General features: G+C 38.2%; 1 protein-coding gene across 2 annotated transcripts in view; it reads right to left on the reverse strand.

Annotated features, from left to right (window-relative positions):
- LOC122804724 (fibroblast activation protein alpha) overlaps positions 1-22,293 on the reverse strand; it is a 1,600,794-nt gene that overhangs the window by 1,245,858 nt on the left and 332,643 nt on the right. The gene's annotated exons all lie outside the window — the stretch shown is intronic.

Consider the following 22,293-nt stretch of genomic DNA (forward strand, 5'->3'; position numbering starts at 1 on the left):
AGAAACTAGTAAAGTTGGTAAGAAGAAGCAAGCAGATGCCAGAAGAAGGTGTGTGGTTAGAAATATGTGCAAGGAATGTATAAGATTTAAATGCATAAGATTGTGTGTTCAAAAAGATTTATGTTTTGCATTATTAGGCATATGCACTGCTGTATGGGAATTTTTTATGTATGTATGTATTTATTTTATTCACGTGTCATTGTTGACTAGGAAAATCCAACTGGGCAGTGCCCATTTTCAGACAAGGCCTAGTGAGAAAAGCTCCACCACAGTGCATTTGTATTAACAAGTGAATTTGAGACAGTTCTCAAAAAACAAACATAATTACAAGACAGGTTTATACAGTAAAGTATTTACATCGACAATTATAAGTCTGTGCAGTTGTCCCAGCTGTAAAATCTTGCAGATGTAAATGGATGGGTACTGTAGAAGGGAAAACAGTAATGTAAAGAAGTTTAGTGCTCTTACATTTCAGTAAAGAGAGGTTTGCAAGGAGTGCAAGATGCATAATGAATTAAGTTATCAAATTATGCAGGAAGGGAGATTTTAATACTGCATAGGTTTGTAAAATGTTTGAGAGATGAAGTAAATTATAAAATGATGTAGGAGGGGAGATATTAGCATATGAGTGAGAGAGCATGGTACAGGATTAGTTTTGCTTAGGCTGCCTGTTAGAAATCAGTATATCTAAAAGGTTTATAATGTAGCTATACAGAGGTTGCATGAGAGGGGTACAGTGGTGCATGGGGGCAGTTAGAAAAAGAGCAAGATGAGAAGTGTTGTTTGGAAGGGTGAGAAAAGGGATGTATTTTTTCAAGTACAGGAGGGAAAGTAGTTATTAGGGGTGTAATGACTCAATGTTGTTTGGAAGGGTGTGAAAAGGGATGTAATTTTTCAAGTACAGGAGGGAAAGTTGTTAGGGGTGTATTGACAAATAGAGGAGGGCAAAAAGTCTGATAACCAATAAAACGTTTGCGCTTTACTAGAGGTCTCAACCTGCTAATGAAGAAGAGAATGACCAGGATTGGGTAAGGTATTGTTTGAAGTGGATTTTATAGTTTGGGAGTTTGTTAATTATTTTTAGTTGCATAAGGATAGTATTCCAGAGTCTGGAGATGTAACAGGAGTGTAGTGAGTCATTTGATGAATTATGTGCTTTAGTGGTGCTTAACAGAAATTTATCATCAAAATGGAGGTCCCTTTTTGAGTGTGTAGGGCAATAATGTGTTTTTTAATGAGGGTAATTATTCAGGTAAATACATCAGTTTGTATGCCATAACTAGCTGCGAGTATATGCAGTTGTTAAGCTCTAGCCAGCTGAGATGCGTTAAGGTTTGGCAGTGATGAGCTCGGTGAGGCATATAAAAGGGTAGGAAGCAAGTAGGATGAGGCGAGAGTACTTCCTGATGGGCCGTAAGGTACTGCTTTGCCCTGTAAAAGAAGACAAGTTTCTGGTGAATCTTTAATTGTTTGAAAAAAATACTGATCAAATTTAAGTTTGTCATCTATTACAATGCCCAGTAATTTAGTCTGTGGTATTACCTCAGTTTTTATTTTTTGTAGATGTAACCAAGAAAGATTGTTTTTGATGGAGATAATGTTATAGGGTGAAGAGCATCAGTTTAGTTTTATTGGAATTAAGGAGCAGGTTTGAAGAGAAAGGAATCTGGGGAATTTCTTGCAGTCTCGTTATTGTGGGGGCTGTACATATTAAAGTCAAAGTCATGTGCAAATTAAAGTCAAATCATGTGCAAATTAAAGTCAAATCATGTGCAAATTAAAGTCAAATCATGTGCAAATTAAAGTAAAAGTCATGTGCAAATTAAAGTCAAATCATGTGCAAATTAAAGTCAAAGTCATGTGCAAATTAAAGTCAAAGTCATGTGCAAATTAAAGTCAAATCATGTGCAAATTAAAGTCAAAGTTGTGCAAATTAAAGTCAAATCATGTGCAAATTAAAGTCAAATCATGTGCAAATTAAAGTCAAATCATGTGCAAATTAAAGTCAAAGTCATGTGCAAATTAAAGTCAAATCATGTGCAAATTAAAGTCAAAGTCATGTGCAAATTAAAGTCAAATCATGTGCAAATTAAAGTCAAAGTCATGTGCAAATTAAAGTCAAATCATGTGCAAATTAAAGTCAAAGTCATGTGCAAATTAAAGTCAAAGTCATGTGCAAATTAAAGTCAAATCATGTGCAAATTAAAGTCAAAGTCATGTGCAAATTAAAGTCAAATCATGTGCAAATTAAAGTCAAATCATGTGCAAATTAAAGTCAAAGTCATGTGCAAATTAAAGTCAAATCATGTGCAAATTAAAGTCAAATCATGTGCAAATTAAAGTCAAAGTCATGTGCAAATTAAAGTCAAATCATGTGCAAATTAAAGTCAAATCATGTGCAAATTAAAGTCAAAGTCATGTGCAAATTAAAGTCAAAGTCATGTGCAAATTAAAGTCAAATCATGTGCAAATTAAAGTCAAAGTCATGTGCAAATTAAAGTCAAATCATGTGCAAATTAAAGTCAAATCATGTGCATATTGTATTACATTTGCTTGGTTTCTGGCAGTATGAAACTTGTTTATAAAACATTAAAAAGAAGGGATCCTAGTTATACAGCCCTAAGGGACATCTATGGTAACTGAAATAGAGGAAGACAGGTCCTGTTGCTATATGACTGCTTGATGCCTTCCAGATAGATAACTAAGGAACCATGTAAAGGTGGATTGAGAGGGACCTATAGAGAAGAGTTCAGCAAATAAATGGTGGCGTGATATAGTGTTGAAAGCTTTGCGTAATTCTGTGAACACAGTTGACACTAGGTTACCATTGTTCCTATGCTGGTTTATAGCATTGGTGAAGTGAAGGAGGGTAGTGGTTTTGCTGGGGGGGGGGGGTCTGAAACCATGCTGTGTTTCTGAGAACTGCAGGAACAAAGTTTGGTATGCTAGCCACAGATATTTTTTTTGTCACCATGCCCCTTAAAAATATCCATTTGTCCACACAAAGCAGTACTTGCTTCATCTTTTTTATGAGCATTATTAGAACACATCATTGAAACATCAACTGTAATATATATATATATATATATATATATATATATATATATATATATATATATATATGTGTGTGTGTGGATTCCTATTTACAAGAACAAAAGTTCATTACTTCGAACTTGTAATAGGAAGCCTCACTTCTGCAAAAGTTCACTTTAATGAAAGTGAACTTTTGCGTAAGTGCACTTCACCGAAAACACCGCAGCACAGTGGGGGACATAAAAAACAAGCTATGTCCTCCGCTATGGTGCGATAGTCATGGACCTTAGGGTTAGGATACGGGTTAGGGTAAGGGGATAGTTAGTAAAGCCATCCCCTTACCCTAACCCATGCCCTAACCCTAAGGTTTGTGACTATCGCACCATAGTGGAGGACATTGCTATGTCCTTCACTGCGCTGCAGTTCAGTACAACACCCGTTCGTTGCACTGAACTTCGCGTAAGTGCACTTTCGCTGCAGTGAGCATTCCATGCACTATTTCGAATTAGTGAAAATTTGATCTAGTGTATGGATCCCATATATATATATATATATATATATATATATATATATATTATATATATATATTTATATACAGTTAATCTTGCTGTGTTTATTAAGGTACAGTCTTTCAATGATTCTGACTAGTGTATGGATCCCATATATATATATATATATATATATATATATATATATATATATATATATATTTTTTTTTTATATACAGTTAATCTTGCCGTGTTTATTAAGGTACAGTCTTTCAATGGTTCTGACTTTCCCTTTTATCATTTCAAAATATTTTATCAAAATTGCTCGGATTGATCTCTTATTACTACCTTATCTGTAATTAGCATACTAAACATACTTAAGTTCCTGCAATTCTTAAACTATGCTACAAAATTACAGTTTAAAATATTCAGCTGTCATATAACTTTCTTGATATTCAGTTGCTTGTTAGTGCAGTCCCGTCCTGTTTAGTTTCATTAATGGTTACTGCATTTATAAAACACTATATCTGCGTCTTACAGTTTTCATGACTCATTACCATTTGACATTAAATGTTGCTTATTCTTGACCATGTTTCCCATTTGTTGTTGTGACTTTTTATTGCCCGTGCACTCCATTACGCTCCTTTCTTTTGTCTCTGTCTCACAGAGCAGAGCTATTAAATATTGTCCATCAGGGAGTGCAGTCTTCCACCTTTAGGTAGTTAACCTTTGATGCACTCGCATAATTGTTGGTATCAGGCCCTTCTTAGACCTGATTTAATACATTGTGGTTCTGTTCCTACACAATATGTTTTGAGAGAGAAAGAAAGACATTCAATTCCTGACCAGAGCTGCTCTATTAGGGTTTGTAAATCATTATGCATGTACTTAAATTTGGGGCAGGACCAAAAATATGCCATCATTTGTTTTATCTTTCTTTGTTATGTCCTACATTGCTTTAAGAGTTTGGATGTCTGCCTTTGGGCACTATTTGTTTTTGTATTGCTTCTTGTTACCTATTTTTCCATACTGACAATTCTAATGGGGTGAGGGGCAGTTCCTTTTTAATATTTAGATACATTCATTTAAATCCTTGCTATCTAAAGTAGTCTCAAATGTCTCTGTATGCTTGAATCTCTCCCAGGTGTTAATAAACTTTAAGCTTCTTTCATCTCTGACCAGTTTACCTGTGCGATCCTATGGTTTATTCACATTACTGGGTCTTCTACAGTTTCACAGTTAATAGGGGTATGGATGGCCACTTTCTTAATCCAATCATTCATTTTTTTCCTGCTCAACCAATCAAATGTTTTTGAAACATTTACCCAAATAGTGTGATCTGGCCCTGCACTGTCCTATAGAAGTACTAGGTTGTGTGTTATTGCCTAATTGGCTTTAGCTATAGTTAACCATCTTGGTGGGTCCAATCTGTAATGTTAATCTATGAACATTTTTTCATTGTATGAGTCTCCAATATTTATGTAGATCTAGTATGCCCAATCCTCCTCCCTCCTTTGCTAATTGGAATCTGTCCCATGCAACACTATATTTATTATTTTCCCAAAAAAAACTTTGTTACACATATTAACATTTTAAAAGAAAGATGGTCCTGGTGAAAGAACTATAGGTTGAAAGCAGTATGATGTCTGCAGAAGAATAAACATTTGTATCATCTGAAATGTGTTTATCTAAATTCAGTTCTAAAACTTCATTTCTTGATGCAGTTTTCTGCTGACAATAATTTGTCATAATTGTAGTTTGTCATGCCTTTTATGTAGCCCATCAAGTTGACAAATGGTCATTTTACTGTATCGTTTTGCAGTGTTTTGGAGCATGAGAACCTAAACTTATCTGAAGGAGAAAAAGTAACTGCTATGGCATGAGTTGTCTATATTTACTCTCTAGTCTGATATCTGTCCAAATCTGACTAAAATTTCATAGAGGATTGCAGGGTTCTGTTAAGTTAACCAGTAAGTCATTGACATAGACAGCCAGTTGTATTCTTTTTTGTGATGTTAAGTTTTTTGTGTCTTGATGGATCATAATTTTATGGCCAAAGGTTCTAGATATAGGGCAAACAGAAGGGGGAAGAAGGGGCATTCATGCCTTGTCTCCCCTACCTACTTGAAACCTTGCTGACAGTTCAGCATTTACTTATATGTAGACATTTGCCTTCTTTAGGCTGTTGTTGTGTCTTTCAGCTTTTCCCGGTTAGGGGTTGCCACAGCAGAACTCCGGTCCGCTAATGATTGGCAGTAGATTTTTACGTGCCGAGTTGCCAGCCCTGACACACAACCTTCAACGAAGGTACGCCCATTCACGCATGTCTCCAGACAGAAGAAGCTCTAGCTGAGAATCGAACGGGACACCGTCTTACTGTCAAGCGACACCGCTGGTTCCGGGAAAGCCACGAGCCTTAATATCACGTGCTCCTTTTATCTTGATTTTTTTCCATCAAGCATATTATTACAAATAAAAGGGAGGGCTGCACTTGACATTGAAAAGGCTTGCATCAACAATGGAGGACCTCGTTACAGACCAGTCTTCTTTTCTACACAAAGGGTGCAGAAAATGAGACAAAGCCCTATACTAAAGGGTACAAATCAGTAAAAAGATACCTAACCTTAACAGACTGCATCTGAGGCTCTTTAACTTACATCAGTATTTATTTTAACTTTTCATTTAGTAATCAACTGCCTTAGACTGTCCTCCAAAGGGTTGAGATGGGTTAAATACATAAAGACTACTGAAATAATTCAGCTCATTAAAGTCTAATGATGACTCCAAAGTGTTTTCCTAGTTACATCCTGCTGGCATCTGTAAGCATCTAATATTGCCTATTTATATTTACATTAATAATTCTAAAACCATGCTGCATACAAGTTATTGAACAATTTCATCTTAAAGGTTACATGATGCACAATACAACTGTATTAAAATTTGGCATCTTATCTAGAGCAACTAAAGAAATATTAATTGTTGTTCAGCTATTTGTTTATTTACATGGTCATAAGTGTCACATTTCTTTAAATAACTCAATAACCAAGTGGCACAGACAAAACAGTTTAGCCTCATATAAAAGCTCTCAGCTGGATAACCACAATTCAGCTGAGAGTATGTGTGCAAAATGAGTGGCTGCAGAGCTATTTTAAGTTGTTTGCAAAATATTACAAACTTAATAGTTACTGTGTTTACTATGATTTATAAAATCCAATTTAAGACCTAGAACTGAACAAATACTACCACTATAAAAATAGTTTGTGCTGAAGAGTTCGCCATTTCTGCTGCTTTCATACCCCTATGGTTCCAGAGAGATGAGCATTTGTTTGACATGTGAGGACATAATTTGATTTTATCAAAAAGAGTAGGTTCTGCCCATTGGAAGTTACAATGCATACTTCCAGAGCTCCAGAGGAGGGAATAAGGTAAAACAGAAACATCTAATTCTGTCTATCTGGCTGTCCTTATAAATACAAATCTGCTGATCAACTTAATCATGTACTAAAAGATTTGTCAGGGTATAGCAAAAGTTTGGAGGTAGAATGTGTTTCAATTTGCTTATTTAGATATGCTATTTAAGTTATTTTAATCATTTTATGTTTCTTTGTTTTACTCCTATGCATCTGCAAGTGTCTGATTGACGTGGCTTCATTTACCGCTCTGTAAAGTCACATTTTTAGATTTATTGTCTTCCAAAAGACTATGATGCCACAAGCACTGAGCTGGCAATTCCTTGTGAAGCATAATTCCATTTTTCCATCCATGTTTTGACTATGTAAAGTGCTTCTTGAACTAAATGTAGCATATTTTTACATCTTTAAATATGTACATGTTTTATAGCATATTCTTTTATCTGTAAATGCTATATCATCCTATTCTCCCAGGCTGTGCATGCAAATGGTCCAATGAGATCTGTGCACTACCCGAGTAAGCAAATATAAATAAATAAATAATACAATTAAACATATTATGTTCATTCTCAGGTCAATAAAGGCTTTATTAACTAAAAATTAAAATCCTAATTCAAATGAATCAATTCAAATGATGCTTACTGTGCATTTGTATACAGAATACAAATTTTATGTGTAGTCAATGTATTTCATATTTCCTTTTTGCTCACTACCTCTCCATTTTTGCTAATCTGCTTTTAAGTAACCACAGTTTTCATGTCATTCTATAACGGTTTTCTAATATGAAGTCAGTAGCTTCGTAATGCCCATTAGAAAGAAGGATTTTGTTATTGATGGGATTTTGACTGCAGGCCTTAAGTAAGTCAACTGGTTAGTTAGTTAGTGTGTGTTTTTTCAATGAGCCTTATATGTTTTCCAAAAAGTACAAATTAAACTAGTCAGCTATGAAAGACTCAGTTGGAAAACCAGCATATGCAAACACCATATCCTCAAGTTTTTCAATAAATAAGCATATACTTCAACTCAAGGCAGGAAGTACTTTGCGCAGAGTAGAATTAATAGGGAAAGGGATGGCAAGCTGATTTTACCAAGTGAAGGTGACATATTTTGCATTGCACTTTATAATTTTGTTGATTGTGCAAAAATGTCCATTTCCTGGAAAATTTGGTGAATGATTGAAACAATGTTCCTGAGGAGATAAATAATTAGAAAATGATTTTCCAACATCTAGGTGATAGATTTTCAAGACCTCTAGTGCGATAAATATACAAGACAGAAATTCTTAGTGAGAAAGACAACAGCAGAAATGTGTTCTGTAGATTTATGCTGCAAGGCAGGCCCCTCATCAGTACTAAAACTGATTTTTTAGGAGAAACGTTATGTTAAAGGTTGACTTAGTAACATTGTTTTTTGCCGATTTCCACAGTAGATTGCTTTGCAATGACCAGCTTTGTGGAAGCATATTTTTGACCAAAGCAACATGTTACACTTATCCAGGTATGCACATCCACATTTGTGCAACTCCAATGAAAAGTTATTGTGCAGATTATGCAGACTTGTACTCAGTCCTAGAACAGTAAACTATGTCTATCACTGAATGAATATTAGCACACACAGAGTAATACTAAATGGTATATTCAAAATATAGGATTGCCAGCAGTGGATATCAAAATGATTAGTGGTGGTTGTCTTTTTGGCATTTCCCAGTTAGGGGTCGCCACAGCGGAACAACAGTCCACTAATGATTGGCAGTAGATTTTTATGGTGCCGAGTTGTCAGCCCGACACCCAACCTTCAGCGAAGGCATGCCCATTCACACATCTTTCGGAGGCCACTCGACCCTGGAGTGGCCATGCAGACTCCACACAGAAGGCGCTCCAGCCAAGAATCGAACAGGAGAACCTCTTGCTGTGAGGCAACAATGCTACCACTGTGCCATCACGGCTTTGGCTGACTATTTTGTGTGTTTTAAGTACTATTTTATTTATTTATTAACAAGGTAAGACCATAGAACACAAGTGTCCCCTTTTTCAGGGATTGCATGCCAGTACTGTCTGGTTAAGTTACTTGCTCAGTGTCGCATATCAGACAAACGGAGGTTAAGGAAATCAAACCCTGTACGTCAGGAAGCAGCTTGTTAACAGCTCATAACTTTAATCATTTGTGCCTGCTGCAAGCTGACAAAGAAGAAGATGTAAAGGAAAATATGCTCCATCTGCTGAATGTCATTATACAAAATGATTTACAAAATTATAAAAACAATAAAAAGAAATCTACAAAGACAAGACAAGACAAATGGTCTTAAACATGAAAAATTTAATCTAATGCAATAAAATGCAAAATAAAACATTTAAAAAGTCTCAAAAAAAAAAAGTAAGTTACTGGAATGGAGGCAGTAGCAGCAACAAACATGGTTGGGACCTGACAGTATGAAAATGAGCAAAGCAAGTATGCAAACAATGTAATAAAGGCATGCTCAGGAAGAAAGTTCTATACCAGAAAAGGAGACGTTACAATCACTCCATAGCAGCACTTTACTTCACCTAGATGCAATTTACAGTTAAAGGAAAGACACCTTAATAAGGTCATATAAAAGATAAGGACATTTCAAATGATGACATAAAGAAGCCATATACAGAGAGGCTAGATGAACTTATGATTTGCAAAACTAATGAAATGGATAACAGGTGCAGAAACATTTATATACCTCAAGACAATCCAGACAGTAAAAGAGGGCACCATCTTAAAAAAGGCAGATGTTTTGAGAATAAAAAGTCACAATCTGAAATTTTTCTTGTTTGATTTTAACCCCATGCATGCCAACCATCAAGCATTACATGATCAGGTACAATTCCATTCACAGCCCTATAATAGGTACCTCCAGTATGGAGGCGACAGCTGGCCAGAGGTGTCATTATACAGGCAACAGTGATAGTAGATTATGCAGCATTCTGCATGTCTTTCTTCTGTATTCTTACTGTGAGGAAGGGGGTTCTTATATTACCTAGATTAGTCTGTCTTGTCCCCTAGATTGTAATCACCAAACTTAGATTCCTCAGATGTTAAACTATATGGCACCACCTTTTCCCAGTCAGCTGCCAATATAATACCGTGTATAGGTGTAGTCTATGGCCTAACCTTGTACCCGGAGGTTGCTGGGACAGACACACACACCTACATCACTGGCTTAGGAGCACCAAGCCCATGTCCCCCAGTTTATGGCCATTGGTGATGTATAAGCCTCCACTTGCATGGGACAATTGTTTGACTAACAACTACTGCTCCCCTCCCCCAATGGGGCAATCAATGGGGCGGCGAAAGCTGACACACTCTGGCTAGGCTTATAAATGAATTTGGGCAGATAGTCTAGTACCTACCTATGAACCTATTTAGGCCTGGACTCTGGCTAGGTCATTCCAAAACTTTAATTTTCTTCTGGTGAAGCCATTCTTTTGTTGATTTGGATGTATGATGGGGGTCATTGTTGTGTTGAAATGTGAAATTCCTCTTCATCTTCAGCTTTATAGCAGACACCTTGAAGGTTTTGGGCCAAAAGCGACTGGTATTTGGAACTGTTCATAATTCCCTCCACCTTGACTAAAGCCACAGTTCCAGCTGAAGAAAAACAACCCAAAGCATGATACTGCCACCACCATGCTTCACAGTGTGGATGGTGTTCTTTTGGTGATGCAAAGTGTTGTTTTTGGGCCAAATGTACCTTTTGGAATTGTGACCAAAAAGTTCAACCTTGGTCTCATCAGACCATAACACATTCTCTCACATGTGTTTGGGAGACAATGTATTGTTTTGTAAATTTTAGCTGGGCCTGGATGTTTTTATGTGTAAGAAAAGGCTTCTGTCTTGCAACCCTACCCCATAGACTAAACATATGGAGAATAAGGGAGATTGTTGTCACGTAGTACACAACCAGTACTTGCCAGAAATTCTTGCAGCTCCTACAGTGTTGCTGCAGGTCTCTTGGAAGCCTCTCTGCCCAGATTTTGTCTGGTCTTTTTACCAGTTTTGGAGGGACGTCTAGTTCTTTGCAACATCACTATTGTCCCATATTTTCTCCACTTTTGGATAACTGTCTTCACTGTGTTCCATGGTATATCCAATGCTGTGGAAATTGTTTTGTACCCTTCTCCTGACTGATACCTTTCAACAATGAGATCCCTTTGATGCTTTGTAAGCTCTCTGTGAACCATGGCTTTTACTGTAGCAGGCAAATGAGTAAATGGCAAGAAAATCCTACTAGGACAGCTGAACTTTATTTGGGTTTAATCAGAGTCTCTTTAATTGATGGCAGGTGTGTACCCAAAAAGACTGAATAATTAAATCAAAAGGTGCTTCAACAAAGTATTAGTTTAAGGGTGTGCACACACAACAAAGTATTAGCTTAAGAGTATGCTCAGTTATGCAACCAGCGTATTGCACGTTTTTTATTTTTTCCCCTAACAGATTTGTTTGTTTTTCAGTTGAGTTATACAGGTTATAGGTAACATTAAAGGTGGGAAAAGTTTTGAAATCATTTATTGTGGTCTCATTTTTTTATATCACAAAAACCTGGCATTTTAACAGGGGTGTGTAAACTTTTTATATCTACTGTCTATATATATATATATATATATATATATATATATATGTGTGTGTGTGTGTGTGTGCGTGTGTGTGTGTGTGTGTGTGTGTCCCTGCTAGCTTTTAGTTTTTTTTTTGTTTATTTATTTTTTTTGCACATTTTCAAACATTCAAATATTCGATCATATAGTCTCGGCCATATGAAAGTCGAACATTTGGATGTTCAATTATTTGAAGTAGACCCATATATATATATATATATATATATATATGTGTGTGTGTGTGTATATATATATATATATATATATATATATATATATATATATATATATATATATATATATATATATATATATATATATATATATATATTCACTACATAATCTCGAAATCTTGAAATACAGAATTTCAAAATCTCAAGACTATATAGCCGAAATCCCTAAATGCCGAAAGACCAAAAGCACGTAATTCAAAATCCTGAACATAGAATACACATACAGCACAGACACACATACACACAACTGCCCCAACCCCACAATCAAACATATAATCCTATACTACAGATAAGCCGAGGGGCAAGCCCTCCTGCACCCCCACACCCCCCTACTTAAATATACTAACTACAAGGTCACACAGACACACAAAGGAAACTCACACCCACACATTTTAGCCCCTCACACACATCACAGTCACAACACACACTGACACACTATAGCCCATAACCAACACACTTACACATACTTACCTGAACTTACACCTATCCATCAACAAACCGCAACACCAGAAGCGCTACTTCAATAACTCCGAACATCGGGATTTTGAATTTCGCGCTTCTGGTCTTTCGGTATTTAGGGGGTTTGGTTATATAGTCTCGAGATTTTGGGATTCAGTATTCCAAAACTTCAAGATTATGTAGTGACCCCATATATATGTGTGTGTGTGTGTGTGTGTGTGTGTGTGTGTGTGTGTGTGTGTGTGTGTGTGTGTGTGTGTGTGTGTGTGTATATATATGTTTGTGTCTTTCGGCTTTTCCCGGTTAGGGGTCGCCACAGCTGAACTCCGGTCCGCTAATGATTGGCAGTAGAGTTTTATGTGCTGGCTTGCCGGGCCTAACGCCTATTCACACATGTCGCCACACAGAAGACGATCTGAGAATCAAACGGGCAATGTCAAACTGTGAGGCGACAATGCTACCGCAACACCACCACCGCAGTTTTATATATATATATATATATATGTACGTATATGTATATATATATATATATATATATATGTAGATATCTATACATACACACATTTATATATATATATATATATATATATATATATATATATATATATATATATATATATACACACACATATATATATATATATATATATATAGAGATAGATAGATCTATCTCCACCCTACTTTATGCCTCTCCAATAAATACCAACCTAAGGCAATGTGATCTAAACAAGCTAGAGACCTGCTACAACAAAATCGCCAAATTCGCCATAGGGGCATCCTACCGTAGTCACCACTGTCTCTCACTTGCTGAACTGGGCTGGCTTGAACTCCCTCACCTCCTTCAGTGGTATCAACTCTCACTCGCCCACAAACTAGTAAACCATCCACTAAATGTCCCATCCCTCCAGAATCTACTCAAACCCTATCACACCACCAGACCACTAAGATCCAACAGCAAAAATCACTTGCAGATCACTAAAGCCAATAACTCTGCTGGTGAAGCACTATTCTCTTGCGCCATAGCCAAATTATGGAACTCTCTCCCACCCACAATTACCTCCATACCATCATGCACCCACTTCAAAACTTTACTAAAAGCGCAACTAAAAACATGCTGGCTATGCCCTTGCAACTCCCACTCTAATATCATCCAACCACTACCTTTCTTTCCACTCCACTAACTACCTTGATTATAGCAAGCTCAGATGCTCATAAGCCAGTACTTATTATACAGCAGGAACTTCTTCTTGTAACATTTGTTAACGTCTGGTATGCACTTCACAGATAAAGATTCTAGTTGCCTACTGATGTACTATGTTCTTCATCTGTAAATATGTTGTAAGTAACTGCTATGTAAATTGTTATTCACTATGTAATCCAATGTATATACTGTCTGTTTATTTTAACTGTGGAGCTTTTCTCCACGGGCATCCACTGAAAATGGACCTACATCCAGTCGGACACTCCCGGTCAATAAATTTAAATAAATAAATAATAAATAAATAAAAATAATAATAACATATACATATATACATACACACACACACACACACACACACACATATATATATATATATATATATATATATATATTTATATATATATATATATATTTATATATATATATATATATATATATATATACACACACACACACACACACATGATGTCAGCACATCATGCATATTCATGAGGGCGTGCTGACTCAACTCTAAGGCTTACACGGAGCGTGCACGAGTGCAGGGGGCGTGTCAGACTGCCGAGCAGTCCAAATATCCAAGCCCCTGCAAGTGCCTAAACTGCAAATGTCAACAAAAATGAGCGAGTACGCTCAAATGTCCACATACACAACACTACACTCCCCCACATTTTAAATCCCTGTAAAAGTTTAAAATGTAAAGGTTTCCTTTTTTTTATTATTCCCAATATAGCTGCTCGTATTTGTGCATGAATGCGCGGGTTTGCCCATTGCTTAGCTACAGTTAGCAGTGTAGACATCGAAGAGGATAATAGCAATAGTGTACTGGTAGAGCCCTCGCACAAACAGGATGCATTCCGGATTCAAGTCCCGCCACTCCACTACCTATTTTCTGTAGGAAATGTGTGCATGAAAAGAATTCCTGACATTTACCTTTTAAATTTCAGAATAAGAAGGTGGAATGGTCATGCATACTGATAAATGCATAAGTAACATATCTTAAGCAATGTGAAGCACTACTAAGCAAAGTTTACTAGCATTAAGCACAGGTAAGTACAATTGCTCATAGCTTAGCACTGCTTTAACTAGCACAATAGTTTTGCACGGAGCTGCGCATTATGCCAACTAGTGCATACAAAACATGTTAGCGCGGTGCGCAGCTCCGCGCTAACTAGCGCAACATTGAGCAATGTCGGGCAGCGTAGAGCAATGTCGAGCAACGTTAGGCAAAGTTGAGCAAAGTCGGCTAAACACAGCCACACCTCCAAGCCGGTCTGGCCAGTAGTAAAATAAAAAGCAATGGCAGACCTCGAACCCTGGATACTGTGCACCATAATCACAGTAATAAATCACTACGCCATGACATCTTTAAATATGGATGCATTTCCAACACACTCATATATATCAGTTGAAGTTTACCCATTGCTAAGCAGGTTTGCTCTTAGCTGAGAATTTTCAAAACTGGCCAATCACAAATAAGTGCACAAAATGAGGCATATTTAAGCTCCATAGGTGGGAATAATTGCCATAACTGGTTGTAGCTCCCATCTGCAGACAGTATGGTGTTGGAGAGGGCTCTCATTTTCTAGCGCAAAGGTGGGGCATTGAGGAGTCAAAAGTAATGCTTTGGCTCCTCGTCCATCATCATGATGCAAGACTCCTGCAGGGCCAGTTTCAGGGCACTGAATACAAAGCAGAAGCCTGGAACTGTCTAGCACATGATCCTACCAGTGCCACAGGCATCCCTCGGACTGGTTAGCAGGTCAGACACCACTTTTCAGACTTGAAGAGACGCAAGGAGGACTGACTGAACCAGTGGATACAGGAGGCCCGTCAAATGGAAAATGCCCCACTACTGAGTATGTAGCCATGGAATGAAGTATTTAAGAATTGCTATAGTAGTCCATGTTATGGATAGGTATGTCTCAATATCCCTTCATTTACTTCACAGCTGCAGGTGTCCATGCTGCAAATCAGCAAGCCTATGCAGATAGGCTGCTAAGGCTGTGCCACCAGGCAGGTTAGTAATTATTCTGCATGTGTTGTCATATAAAAGAAGTGAGAGAGCCTGAAAAAGAGTGCTGTAACCCATTAATAAAGGTATAATGAGTGTTGAATAACTTATCTGCATGTACTGTTATATAAAATAAGTGAGACAGCATGAAAAGGTGTTGTAACCCATTAATAAAGGTATAATATGTCTTGAATAAAAGACTTCTGCATGCACTGATATATCAAATAAATGAGAGAGCCACTAGAAAAGTGTGCAATGTAATAAATAAAGGTATAATTCCTGGAGTGTGTCCGTGTCACTTTCTTCAATATGTTGTTGTACCCTTGCATTATAGAAATAGTACTGTTGTAGTAAGCACAGTCAACCCACACATGGGTAGGCCCATATAAAGTGGATGAAGGAAGTGCCAGTAGCTGTTAAGCATATATACAGTCATCAACTGTTGGTTCATGGCCGGCATGTACAGGTTAATCTGGCACATGAGTAGCTTGTTATTCTGTTCCCCAGAAATGTCAGTGTGCTGCTAGAAATGTAGGGGGCTGTCAACATATACCTGATAATGTCATCTGAACACATACAGACATGTAGATATTTAAATATAAATGAAATATATAAATATGTAGCAGTAACATCTGCATCCAGGACAGTTTGTATGTCAGATACAGGTCAGGTATATTAAGAACTAGCAAAACCCATTATACAATTTAACAGACATTGCCTAGTGTAATAATACATGTAGAGATATATAACTGCAGTCAATAGGAATGTAGTGTAAACTACAAGTATATATAACTTGTTAATGGAGGTATCTTTTTACACCCTACTGTATGTGCCTAAACAATGCAATTCCACACCTCAGTGGGTATGTCTAATCTCATAACATTTGTTGGGACACATGTCCTGTTGGTTTATAAATATCTGCATTTACTTTGATGCATGTGCCCTGTTCACATACCACAATCTTGGTGGCCTGTTGCCACCAATGAATCCTGCATGCTGTTGGAATGCCCACTGTTGTTCTATATATGCATGTGTTATGCTTGCTGTTCAACTGTTGGAACTCTGATGTGTTGGGTTAATGGGAATACTACTCTATGCTGTTACAAATAAATTTGAATGCTGTTGGCTATTACTAACCTATATTGTCATCAAATCCTCCTAAACATAGGACGTATGGGAAGGCCGGTCCCAGCGGACCCACCTGTCCCACCTCAGCTGGCGATGGCACCTGGCACCAGCAGGTCCGGTGCCCAGCCCGGGACCCCCTCCTGTGCCACCTTCGGGTGGAAGCACTGTAGGGGATGGGGCTCATCCCCCCCGTGCAAGCATGGCCGGAGGAGGGCCACCTATCACCCTCCGAATGGTCCGGGCTATGGTGCGTAAGGGAGATTGAGCGTTCAGTCGCTGATCCTCTAAGCCAGCTCAAGGCAAGAGTGGCATGGCTCATGGGTTAGCCTGCCCCTCCTACGCAGCCCCCAGCACAGCCAGCCTTCAGGCTGTGAAGGTGCAGTGGTGACTGCCCATGGGTGGGGATCTCAGTTCAACTGTTGCCATCTGTGTGTTCATGGGCATGTGATTTCCAAACACCCTTCCCCATCAATGGTGTTCAACCACCCCATGTGTCATATTCCACCCCTGTATGTGTCTTGTTTGTCTTGTCTGTTTACCTCCCCAACCTACCTCCCCAAATGTAACTACTTCCCCTACCCCACATTCCACTCTCACCTGAAAAAAAAAGGGCAATCTGCTCCACAAAAACATTGCTCCCCCATACATAGCTGCCCATTTTGCACACATGTCCGCTGAACACAAACTGAAATTTAATTGGCAGTACAACATACTTCGTTGTCCTCACCCCTCTCTCAGGGGAGGAAGGTTTCAAATTTCCATCCAAATTATTAGTATATGCACAGCTGTTGCTGTTAAAGAAATGGGCAGCTATGGACCTTCCCTACACCTGTCCTGCACATCCCAAGCTGTTTTCCCTACTGTCTTTCTCTCTTTGTGCCCCTTTTTCACCACTTTCCTATCTCCCCATTTTCTTTTCTTTCAAAGAAATGAGCGCGGGGGTTAGCGGTAGTAAGCACTTTTAAGCAGTAGTTAGCGGGTTTGCGCGTGTGTGCGCTTAGCTAAGTATTGCTAAGTGTTGCGCAAACCTGCTTACAACTGCTTAGAAGTGCCTTAGTCACTCTGTATGTCAGGGGCCTTGTTTTGCTCAGCAGCAAAATAAAATACCTGTGTCAGTCTCGAACCCTGGACCTTGGACACACTAGACTGCGGGAAGTACCACTGAGCCATGGTATACATACAACACATTGGTGCTGCAGTCAATATATCATGCATCAGAATGAGTGAATGTAAAGGACAAATAGGAATGCCATAACAAAAATCCTGTTCTGTGGATCCTTACCAGCAGTTCTTGTGGAATTGCATTACATGACTGTGAAAAGAGAACCAGCCATATTAACAGGAAATAATGTTACAGCAGCACTTAACAACCCCCACACAGTATCATAGTAGGACAAACACTAGCATATCCGATTAGGGCAGAGGCCATACTTTGCAACTGAGACTACATTTCAGGCATGTCCCTGATTTCGAGACAGGTTTTAGCTGTGTCACTCTGAATCCTTCTGAAAGCTACTGACGTTAGAAAGGTGGTGAATTACACTTAACGAATAATGACAATAAGTAATAGTTGGACACCGCTTGTACTTCAGGAAATGTGTATTAATCCATATGCTCTGTTTCTCTCAAAGTCCCAGTTTAATGTCTCTAATATTGTAAAGGTGTACCTCACTTCTACCTACTTTTTCCTGAGTCTGTTCAAATATGTACCTGAGTGTTTGAGAGGCCTGGCAGAGGCAGAAACACACAGGCATATCAGCTATTCTGCTGTTACACACTGTGCAAATAGCTTTGGAAGGAGTTCCAGAAGCATACCCTTATGTAGGAATACAACAGTGAAATACCAAGGGATGTAGCCATGTACTGGTAGCAACCAACTGTAACAATGCCATTGTTCCAGTGCTGAAAAGACCGTGGGGTGCACAGACAAAGAATAACAGGCTAACTTCTGGCTACCATCTGGATAGGTCCACATTTGTGAGCTACACAGACAGACTACTTGCCTTGGTAAACTAACAGGTACACAGCAACCCTGTAAGTCTAGCACGACAAAGTTCACACATTAATACATAATGCTCTCTGTCCTTCTGCACCCTACCCAAATGTACAACAAACCTGTGTGTTCAGGGTCTACCAAGGATGTAGGTAGGCATACTCAGTACTGAAATTTGTCCATCTTTCTTGAGCAGCCTGTGCTAATGTCAACACTAAAAAAGCAGAAACTGTTCAAAAGTGGCTAAATTAATATTCACAGTATAGCAGTACACAAAACAGTTCATGTGCCAAATGAATACATCTCAATAACTACTTTTGTATGGCAGTTAATTGTATAAGTAGAAAAGAAACCACATAAACCCATGTATCTTGCGTTAGTATTTGTAGGGGTGATTACAAATCTACACTGACAACTGTGTAGTGGAAGTGGCAACATTCAGGTCTGAGTACAACATTTAAATCTCTGGCTACACCCCTAGCTTCACATATAAGAAGTATACCAACCTTCTGACTTACACAACAGTGTCCACAGCAAACAAGAATGGGCCCCACTTTGGAAAGCTGAAAGGGTTATGCCTACCTGACATAGCAATATATAGCATTGGGTTGCTATGACAGTGAGTACTGCAATTACCACACAGCAGGCTGCATGCAATTACAAAATGGTGGCCACCAATTGGTGCAGAGGCCATCCCATGCACATGTGCAGATACTTATAAAAGCAGGCTGTACTTGCTGGTCACACATGCAATCATATTGCAGACATAGAGAGAGAGAGAGCCGCACACCCCCACCCACACCAGTGAAAACAAAAAATTAAAACAATAAACATCTAAAATAAATAAAGATACAACAAAGTGAAAACTACAAACACATACAAAGAAAAGGTATGTAACAGATATGTATTTACTGGCATGTAGTAGATGTATTTGAAGACTACTTTACATACTTTGAAACATCAATATGTGGCAGCAGTATGTATCTATGCACAGATGCCCTGCATAACTACTGCCATGGAGAAATCAGTGTGTAGCTGTGTGCAGTGGGACATAACTGTGATATATGTAGCTCAGCATTAAATGTCAAACATCGGAACCATGTCATCTGTGTTTTGTACAATAGTGTGGGCAATGGCTGTTTGCTGGTATATGACATGTGGTGGTTAAACGATGTGGGTGTGATTTGTCAGGTTTGCAGTGTCGCAACCAGTGAGGCCTGCTAAAGCCACATGGGCTGAGAACACCTTCAATGCATTTCGCACAAGACTGTGCAATATCATTACATAACTGTATACCTCCCTAACTTCGCTTAATTGATATTCCCACCATGACAGGTGGACTGTATATGTGCCTATAAGTATACCAATGGATGTTTGTATGTATGTGTGTGTGTGTATATATATATATATATATATATATATATATATATATATATATATATACACATTATATATATACATATATATAAAAATATATATATGTATATATATATATATATATATATATATATACATATATGTGTATATATATATATATATATATATATATATATATATATATATATATACATATATATATATATACATATATATATATATATATATATATATATATATATATATATATATATATATATATATATATATATATATATATATATATATATATATATATATATATATATATATATATACATATATGTATATATATATATATATATATATATATATATATATATATATATATAGGCAGGGAGAGACAGAGTCACATTTACTGTGACAGATGCCTGGTAACAAAGCCATGGCCTCAAGCTCAATGTCTGAAATACATTCGCATCCCTTTGGCTAAAAATTCTGTACCCATGAACTACCACATAGGTGGTAGTCAACATAACACAGACAGTGTGATAAGAGCCCATGGGACACAGGTGGACAGTAGTCTCACCCTTGATTATCACAGTGCCACACTAGTCATGTGATCTGTCCAAATGGCACACCTCATCACAAAAGCTGTCATCCATGAAAAATAGGTCAGTGTTCCCCTCTACTCATCATGCACAAAACCCATTATAGAGTACAATGCCCCTTCTGGTATGTACCTCACAAGACATCTACAGCAACTGGAAAGGCCACAGACATATCTCACAAAGAGTAATACTGTCCTCAAATAGGTGCCCTATGCATACCGTCTCACCAAACCACAGCTACACTGTGTTGCATACCGGCAACTCAGAGGTGACCCCTGCCCAGCATACCGGCAACTCAGAGGTGACCCCTGCCCAATATACAAAGCTATGTCAAACACAGAGCTGCTGTACATGCTCCACGTAAACAGATCACTATCCCTATGAGCTACAGGCTCTAGGGACCTAAAGCTTGTCACCACAATAGAGAGAACATGCAGGAGGGATAGATTCCTATCTCAGAGACATCCCATACTGTGGAACAAACTACCTAGCAATAGCAAACAAAGCTCTTCAGTAGCACCCGTCATGAATAGTCTTGATGATTGGATGTGAGATAGGAATTACACCCCGGGAATCACCTCTGTGGCTCCGCTTGACAGGGACACATGGAACTCAGTTACTTGGGTGTCAAGGGCCAGGGTACCGTCTGGCTAGACTTCCATAGGCCCTAGGGCCAATAGCCTATAACCTACCTATGAACCAATACACATCCACATGTACTTGTTGCAATAATTGTTATGTGAGGTTGACTGAGTGTGATGGTGAATGTGTTGGTGAATGTGTCACAGTTGTTTATATGTGGGATAGCTTATTGGGAAATTGTTTATGTCATGGTATTATGTGTCCTAGCTCTAATCCCAGCAAAAGATGTGAATGCTAATGCTAGCCAGAAAAAGCAGTATGGCATACGGTCCGCTGTAGTCCCCTTGTGTTAACTTGGGTGTGCCATTGGAGGATGAAGCAGTACATGTATGCTCATTGACTGGTACTGCTGGTGAATTAAACCCCTGTATGAACTGTAGTACTACCTGAAGCTGTAGGCCTAAACAGCACAGTATGGTGTATGTCCACATTGCTTGGAAACACTGTTCTGTGTGTTCCCTGTAGTCCTCACAGATTACATACCTCAGGCATAAGGGTTTGTAAGTACTGACACACAGTACTGTATGGTACACACGTAAAGCTCATCTGTGTTGCCATACCTCTGCGTCCTGTATGTATGTCTGATGTGTGTGTGTGTGTGTGGGTATCCCTGTAACATGCCCCGGTCATATGTATGTTACAGGATATAAGTGTGTATCTAGCAACATGTATAGTCTAGTACAGTGGTATGCCTCCTATATTCACGAATGTGCACATATCATAGGCAGGAGTTTTCCATCAACAACTAGTGTGGTATACTGGTAATACTGTAACTGGACTTTACAATCATTGCAATGGATTACATATTTCGTTATGCATTAGCAGGATATATACATACTGTAGCTAGGTGGTGCATTGTGTCACATACAGTGTGCCATGTGCTGTTGCATAGTCTTACATAGTGGTTTATCTTTGTTGCTATGCAGAAAATGTTTTAATATCTACAGCGTGTCAGGCAGTGCCAGTCAGTTGTGGGTTGAGCAGTGATATGTGTTATTGAAAGTGTGTATCCTCTGACAGACAACCGTTTGCTAATTATGGCAGTTCAGTGATATCTGTACTGTAGAATGTAAAGTGTGCCACATGACTTGCTCACACATTGTTTTCTT

This window comes from Protopterus annectens, chromosome 6.part0, assembly GCF_019279795.1.
Source record: "Protopterus annectens isolate FY-2018-M chromosome 6.part0, PAN1.0, whole genome shotgun sequence".
Classification (NCBI taxonomy): domain Eukaryota; kingdom Metazoa; phylum Chordata; order Ceratodontiformes; family Protopteridae; genus Protopterus; species Protopterus annectens.